The following is a 9,118-nucleotide window of genomic DNA, read 5'->3' on the forward strand; positions in this document are numbered from 1 at the left end:
AGATTCTATCAGCTCTATTCACTACCATTCAAAATGGGTGTGACACCTTTGATGTCCGTACAGACCACGGATGTGTTTTATGGTCTCTACAGGTACAGTTATCACTCTAAACCTGTTGAAAAATACAAGCACAGGCAGGACTTTTGGAGACTCTTACCAATGGCCTAACTTTATATATGCAAAATGAGGCAGAAGAAAACAAACTAAGGCAATGGGAGAGATGATTCTTGAAACTATGTGCTTACCAATGTGAGCACCTTGACAAGGAGGTACCTGTAATTTTAACAGCTATTTGAGCACAGTGGAGGGAAAGAGACAACTTCTCATGTAGCTGCATGTGTTTCAGGAGCTTAAAATGCCCACAGTGTTTTCTTTCAAGGGTAGGGGTATTTTTCTTTCCATTACAAGCAAAAAAACTACCAAAAAGGCTGCTGTGGTGCAGGTTACTGTTGCATAACCATTCTGACTTTGAAATGTACTACATTACATTCACTTTGGCTAATATATTTTCTTTTAATACTCATTGTCTTTATAAAGCCTCTGTTTACCAAGCAAATGTGTCTTTGGCCAGTTAATTTCATTGATGTGCCAAAATAATGTATCCTATAGAAACTCACTTAATGTGTTTTTCCCTCTAAAACTTTTGTGCCTGATAAATGCTCTATAATAATGGAGTTTCCTCAGCATAATGCTCTTCAATCTTCCTAAATAGACTGCTGTTAAAATTTTTTTCCAATTACTCCAGAAAAGGGAAGATAATTGAGTATTTAAATACAGTTTCAACATTTTTCTCAAGGGGAATGCTAAACAGACATTTTAGGTCACTAAGAAAATACGCTGCTGCCATGTAAAAAGTTAAAAATTTTTGAACTTCCTAAAACAATCTATGTGAGCTGGTTCTATTAATAAATACAGTATTAGGAAAACCTTACAGAGTGCGGTGTAAAAAGTTGGTCTTAGGGGCTAATGGGGGAGCTCTGTAACTGACACTGCTTGGGAAACTAATGCTTCCACTTCCATAGTAGGGTAGCTATAAGCATTGCAGTCCTCTCATACCTGGAGGCAAAAGGAGATACAAAGCATGATGATTCTGCTCTGATGTATGTATTCCTCTTCCTATAGCTGCAAATTTTCAGTCATTTATCATGTTTTTTTTCCCCTTCTATCAAATAAAATGTCAATAGCTACTTCTCAAATCTTCAAACTGTGCAGATCGTAAAAAGTTACCAGGTCAGGATTATTCCATGTTTAATAAGCATTAGCAGAATTATATTGGGAGTGTTGGAGGGGTTTCCATATAATGCTGCAGAGCTGTGTGATGTGGAGAATGAGGTAGGATGTGGTACCACTCATCTCCCAGTGAGGCAGAACTACCAAAGGAATGAGAATATACCTTTTCTAGAGTTTACAAACCCTACATTTCCTCCCTTGGTCCTTCCTGCACACTCTCTGTAGCCAGGCATTTGGGGCCTGTGTTTTCCATATAGCATGCATGCAGTTGCAGTGATGTGATGCCTGTTCTTTTCCACAGGAGTCACCTTTGTTTCTTTACTCCATGAAAATGTACAGGATGGCTTGGTGTAATTTTGTCAGCAAAAATTCAACAGGTTGAATTTCTAGGGAAAAAATTGAAGCTTAAATTTTGATCTTTAAGATCCCAGGAAAATGTCTGTATAGAAAGCCTCAGATTTATCACACTACTCCTGACTGACTTTCTTCTGTTAGGGGGAGTATTTTCTATTTGACAGGACACTTTCTGCAAAGTAATTTCTCCTGGGTTTTTTTAGGGTTCCTCATTTATGTTCTGCCTGGCTTCATGCATCATTTCTGTGCCTCTTCATGTAATAGCTTGTCTACCCTATCTTACGTTGTTTCACTTCTCATCTGTCTTTTCTTTCTCCTTGGTTTTTATATCTGCCTTTTCTGTCTTTGTCCTTTATATCTCTCCAGTGAAATCTTCAGCCCCTCTTAATTTCTCTTCTGTGTTTCTGTAGCTGAAGGTCACTCTAGGTGCTATGCATAATGCTGCCCATTGCATGCTATAGAGTATTTGCCAAAAGTTATCACCAGAAAATACAAATTGAACTTTACATTAAGAGTGTAATTTATACTCTGCATTGGTGAATTTAGAGGGTGATTAATCTTTGCTTAATGCTTCAGATGGATAAGATTGAAAGTCGTGTAGCTCAAACAGTCTGCAATGTTGGCAATTCTTATTATATTTTTACATACATATATACATACATTAGAACTATAACAGAAAATATGTAGAAATTGCAACTGTGTAGGGATACTTAAGTGTGCAGATGTTGAAATGTAAAAAGTTTGTTTCTCGTTCTTTTTAGTTCTTGAGGCAATTTTCTAAAAGGTGCCTAACTTTCTATATTTATGGTGTTCGTCTGCAATAGTTTTTACATTAATAGCTGAAGCAAAAGAACTGTTCATAAGGAAGGGAATTTGCATTCCAAGAACGCATATAGCCATCACAGAAACAGATTCATGCTTAGGATTGTAAAAATCTGGCTGTAGCATTGAAATATTTGCTGTGCCCTCAGTGAGGAAGATAAAAGTTCCTGTTTGCCAGAAGTTGTTGCACTTAGATTTTACTCCTAAAATCAACAGAAGGATGAGCAGTTACTTTTTGTGTGACTGCAGCTGCAAAAAACAATCGTGGTTGAGAGGAGCTAGAATGCCAAGTATTTTTTTGGTCCCAAGTTGCTTTTTGAGGTCTGTGTGACTTTCTAGTGGGCATATCTTTGTTCATGAGTGTATTTAGTACAGAATCTCTTTTGGCTAACTGCTGCTTGCATTGTCGTCACAGGTGGTTTGTGTTCTTGGCTTTGCTGAGTCAGTGTTTCTGTCCTCCATGTCTGTTTCTCTTTTTCCCACAGGAGTTCTGGTGCAGCACCTTGCAGCTGGCTACTATTCAAGCATCAGAAGCAACATCTCACCATTAACAGAGCACTTGTCCAGGCTAAATCACTTCTGGAGAATTACTAGAAGGGCTATAATAGTATAATAAAATAGGCTAACCAAGCCAAGCAGAGCAAGGTCATAATGCTGGTACACTGATCATTTTGGGGCAACTGTTTCTGGTTAATTATGAAAAGGCTGGTAGTAATTACATTTAAAAGTAACGTAGCCTTGGTGATTGATTACATTATAACAAATAAGTAATACAGAATAAATTTCAAGAAAAAAAAAAAAAGTATGAAACAACTATACAACAGGGTGGTTTTGAATTGTGGGAGGAAGAATGTTGTATTGTTCAGGTACCTTCTGCTCTGCCTTCTGACACTAATGTGAGGTTGTTTTCTTTGTATCCAGTACTTGCATGGTACTGCTTGCTCACTTTTCCAGATATGCATACATCTTCCTAGTCCTCTTCCCTTTCACTCCTTCATTTATTTCCTTCCTCTGGATTATATGGCTTGGGAGCTTTGAAATAAATAAGACAGCACAGCTGTAATTTCTTTAATAAGCCTGCCAAAGTGGTTCAAAACATGACTGACTTTTCAAGGTGTTCCTAAAATCTGCTAAATCTTTGAGATATGAAAAGAACAGTAGAATGTCTGATTTCCATTTAGATTTTTAATAACTTCTCCCACCTCCAAAACCAGAAAGCCCTTATTGGGATTCTGCATATAAATAAGACTAGAGAGGATACCTTGAAATAGTTTTTTACTTGCACAAACATACATACACACCAACCTTTGATGTTTCCTGAGCTTCAAGGTGCATGCTCAAGACAGTAAAGGCTAAATTAAAATCTCCAGAACTAGAATGGTTACATTAAAAAAGAAAATAATCTCCACTGAAGAATGGTGGGTATGTGCATGTCATGAAGATTTGGAAACAGTATTATTTGTTTCTCTTGTGACCCTCTGTGTTTTATTACACAGTAGCTAAACCATTATATCAAGATTATGTCAAGACTTGTTCAGACTTCAGATTGAATAGAAATGCCTGAAAACTGATGAGTATGTATGGATGGTGTAACATTCTGTGGTAAATAGACCTTGGCTGTCTGCCAGGTCCTATCCAGCCACTCTATCATTCCCCTTTTGGACAGTAGGGAGAAAAATACAACAAAAAGCTTGTGAGTTGAGGTAAGGACAGAGAGATGACTCACCAGTTACAATTATGGGCAAAACAGACTCGACTTGGGGAATGTGATAAATAATGTAGTTCCAAACAGGACTTCAAACAGAGTTTCCAATTTATTAAGTGAATAGGGACAAGCAAACACTGTTGGGTGTGCCAGGAGTCTCTGCTCTACCAGAACGCACACGATACAGTTCCTGGTTTTGGTATTTATCTCTTTTGCTGTTACATTTTCATGAAAAGGCTTATCTTCTTTAGCGTATGCCCTCTTCACCTACTGGAATCTTCTTGACTCTTGCCTGATGGTCACTGGAGTATGCATGCGCTCGATCAAATTCATAACAGGAATTGGGTTGTTGCTAACATACTCGAACGTTCCCTAAATAACATTTTTAAGAAAAAGGCAAGAACTATGCACGTATTGTCTCACTCCCTTTAAGCTAGTGGCTATGTAAAGGCAAACAGGACACCCCTGATCCCCCTCAGCCTGTGACCAGATAAGGGCAAACAGGATAGTTCAGAATTCCATGTGTAGAGGGGGGTCACAGTTCATCACTCATCATACAGTGCCCCACATTGACAGGAATCAGATGAACACATTTCACAGTGAAGATTAATTTATTTCCAATTAAAACTAGAGTAGGATAGTGAGAAAAAAAAAACCCAAAACTTAAAGCACTTTTCCCTCACCCCTTCCTTCTTCCCAGGCTCAACTTTACTCCTGATTTTCTCTACCTCCACCCACCCAGCAGCGCAGGGGGACAGGGAATGGCGGTTGCGGTCAGTTCGTCACACATTGTTTCTGCTGCTCTTCCCTCCTCATTCTCTTCTCCTGCTCCATCATGGAATCCTTCCCATGGGATATAGTCCTTCATGAAGTTCTCCAGTATGGGTCCTTCCCATGAGCCCATTCAGGAACTGCTCCAGCATGGATCCTGTTTGCAAGGTGCAATCATTCAGTAACAGACTGTTCCACTGTGTGGGTCCCTCACAAGGTCATAGGTCCTGCCAGAATACCTACTCCTATGTGGGCTCCTCTCCACAAGCCACAGCTTTTGCTGGGAGCCTGCTCCGGTGTGGACTCTCCACAGGTTCATGACTTCCTTCACAGTATCTCCATCAACTTCATTGTGTGGTCCTCTACACAGGCTGCTGTGTGGACATCTGCTCCACTGTGGTCCTCTGTGGGCTCCAGACGGAAAATCTGTGTCACCATGGTTTTCACCACAATGTCTAGGAGGCAGTGTTCTCACATCCATTCTTAACTGTAGCCTGGGTTATGCCCAAAATTTCTTTGCAGATGCAAACTATGTTTGACGATCCATTTTAGAGTCAACTATGTGTCTATGCACAGTCCTGCATAGGGTCTACAAAAGCTGCCACTTGAACCAGGTGCCAAATTTCCTATCAGGCATCCTGAAACTTAGGTGAGAACTGTCAGACTGTGATTCAGATTGACTTTGGGAAAAGGAAAAACTTTTTCTGGGAAAATCCTGACTGCATTAAAAAATTGTGGTCTGCTTTTGTGATCTCTGATTGATTCCTACAGATGGTGCTATTGGTGCTGCTACCTTGAACTTTAACAGATAGAAGAGTGAGTTCAAAGCATAGGCTGAGAGGTGTGAGGTGAGTAAATCTGTTGAAGGTTTTTCTGGTTAATCCTTTTGCATCTCCCCTCAATAATACACCAAGAAGGATATATTTCAGTATTCACATTCTTCAAAATGGCCAGTGATGAACTGGGTACTCAGCTGCTTTATAGATACGTTACCTGGACCTACCTGTCTCCTCAAACTGCATTTCATGTCCTCCCTTTTTGGTCCCTTATAAACAGTTTGACTGCTCCTGCATGTCAGGACTGGCTTCAAATGTCGCAAGGAGTGAGCAGAATTGAGAGTAGTGACTTTCACAGTAAAGTGACAAACAAGGGTGAATTTGCAAGCAGTTGTATTGTAGTCATCATTTAGATGGTCTCTGTTAGCTGCTTGGACAGACTGTGATTGAAGGACCACTTTGCTTCTTGTAGTGACAGCTTCCTTTTATGTCCCTGTTTGCTTGATTATCCTGTTACTGGCTTCCAAAAGGAGTTTGAAACAACTGTTTTGCAATGTTAGTTTGTTGCTGTCTGCTGAACAGATAGATTAATTTTCTTCTTGCTGTTGCTTGCTGTTTTCTTCTTGTTGCTTTTGCAGAAACACACCAGCATCAGAACTTAGCTGTGAGCACTCTTCCTTACAGCCATACATCTCATCATGAGCCCCTGCAATGGGAGCCATCCAGCATCAAGCCATCATTTGACCATGACCCCAAGAAAATCAGTGTATGCTAATCTCCATCCAAAACACAGATTTTCCAGCATAAACCGATTTCTGACCTATCAACACACCTTCAAACATGCGTTCACTGGGGCTTTGCCTTTTCCCCACAAATCATAACGATAAAAAAAAAAAAAATACTATCTAGTTAGATGTCAACTCAAAAACTTTGTAATGAGTGGGGGCAGGATGGAAGCTTAATTTTTTGTTTCTTTTTTATACCTAGCACCTTGACCAAACCTGTGGGCAGTACACTAAATAGGCAATATGCTGATGGTATGTACAGTAATGATACTAAAGCAGGGATGGATCATCAAATATTTATAGCCATGGGTTGCTATATAATGAATGAGAACTGCTGCAACAAGGACAGCCCCGGGGAAGGGCTATTTTGTTGCTCTGAAACACAGTCGGTCAATAGCTAGCTGGAGAGCAGAGCTGCCAGCTCTCAGGTGAGAAGGCGACACTGACACTAGAAACAGGAAAGAAAGATTTGTGTAGGTCCTTCTTTACCATCACAAGGTGAAGCAGCTGATCAATGATCTGCAATTCACAGTTTTTCCACAATGGGTGATTGTCTGGTGCCAAAGGGAATACTTACCACCTAATAGGTAATGTGTAGCATTCATAATTTGCTAGTTCAGTAGAGGAAAAAGTGCTTCTGAAATTTTTTCTTTTATTTTGGTGGAGGGGGAGAGGCAGGTTGTGGGATGTCCTGCATGAAATATTGGTATGATAAACTGTGGAAGTGAGGGAAGTGCAGTTTTAGATGCAAGAGAATAGAATAGGAATGTCATTTGCTTTTACCTGAGAGCAGTAGCACATGAACCCAGAGGTGGCTTTGCATCCGCCACTCTACTTTTGAAGTGAATTTCTTCTCTGACATCAAGATAAATTCTTCCATGATCTGCTCCTCAAAGTGCCCAGACTAGATTAATGGTTCAAATTTGTATCTTTCCACTCTTGTTGGTATGGAAAACAAGCCATTGTGAAACAAATCAATCTATCATAGTAACTCTTCTGACCCCTCTCTCTTTCCATCCCAGTGCAAGCATTAATCATTTCCTTCCATTTAATTTCCCAAATGTATAAGGAAGAGTATTCAGTCTATACCTATATTCAGGTGGGTTCCTCCTACTTTTCCTGAAAAACAACTCTAACACTGCGCTTATCACAATTACATACATACTTTGTTTTCTTGGCCCAGAAGTAGGCAATGTGACTATTACACTTCCCTCACTCTTCATTTCAAGAAGCCATATCTAGCTGTCATCATTTTCAAATAAAAAAGTGTACAATAATTTCTACACAGAATTTCTGTCCCTTATGCTGGAAAAGCATATTGCTTGCAAGAACTGCTCAGTCAAAACACAAAGAAATGTCTTGCAAGAGGAGTATTTGGAAGAAAACCCAGCAATAATTACTAGAAATTCTCAAAGTTTGATTTAGTTTTTAACTGTACATTTTTAAAAAAAAAAATCTTTCGTATTTATCAAAGTGGTTCTATCTGATTCTATTTGTCTGTGTTGTCTGACCTGAACTACATAGTCAGTCCAAGATTTCTAGGAAAAAACTTTTGAGACAACTTTTTTCTAAATTGAAAAAGCAAATAACAATGCAGTAATGTGTTTAATTATAGTAAAATTATTTTAATGTTCCTAAATACACTGATGAAAAACAGTTGATAATGAATTGATTAATGTTAAGGTGTTGTGATTTTGTGAGTTTCTTACTTAGTGAAGTTCATATGATTCCTAAGGCAAATTTTCAAATGTAGATGCTACAAAAATCATTAGTATGATATTGACTTTATAAGACAGTTGACATATTTCCCACTACTCCCCTCCCCCACTGTTATAAAACTCTTACTGAGATTAGAACCATATTGACTGATGCAGATGATATTGAATAAATTAGAAGCTTAAATCACCACAAAAAATGTAAAAGAACATGGAAAAATGTAAAAAGTATATTAAAAAAAAAAAAAAAAGTAAAAAGAAAAAAATTCAAAATTGGCCAAAGATATTTTGTATTTTTAGTAAAAGCCTGGGCAAATGTGTTAAATCATACATTTTAGAATGGCAGAGGACTGTTACACAATCTGAAAGTGCATATGAATAATTTGTGCAGGAAGATAGTCTCATTTCTACTTGATTATGGTAGGAAAAAAATGTTGTCTAAGACCAACAATCTATCCCAGGATACAGTGTTATGCCAGTTAGACCCTGGGAGTAAGAATAAGTAACTAAGAGAATATAAGCCCAACTGCAGCAAATACAGGGAACCCGTCAGTGTGTTAGCAAGCATAAAGCTGGGAGGTTAAATACATCTAGCATGTCACTGCTTCATGTTTAGCCTCATCAGCTTGGTGGTAATAGACTTATGAGACTTTTATTTGAGGAAAAAAATTTGAAAAAAAAAACAAAGCTTTCTAACAGATGATATCTGTTTAACCAGCCAGAAATCTTCATCACATGACCCAGGTCTGTGGTCGATAACTGGACAAATTTTCTTCCAAGAATCAGGGTAATTAATTAGTGTTCCATAATGCTGATGTGAATGTTTTACTAGATGAAATCTTTAAGTTAAGAAGGAGAGTTACTTTTCAGAAAGACATATTGTCTCTGAAATGTAATATAAGGGCCAGAAGCAAGTTATATCAAGAGTGTTTCTGCTGGCCATGTTGAGAGGAGGCAAGG

The sequence above is a fragment of the Athene cunicularia genome (genome assembly GCF_003259725.1).
Source record: "Athene cunicularia isolate RWA chromosome Z unlocalized genomic scaffold, athCun1 chrZ_part1, whole genome shotgun sequence".
Classification (NCBI taxonomy): Eukaryota; Metazoa; Chordata; class Aves; order Strigiformes; family Strigidae; genus Athene; species Athene cunicularia.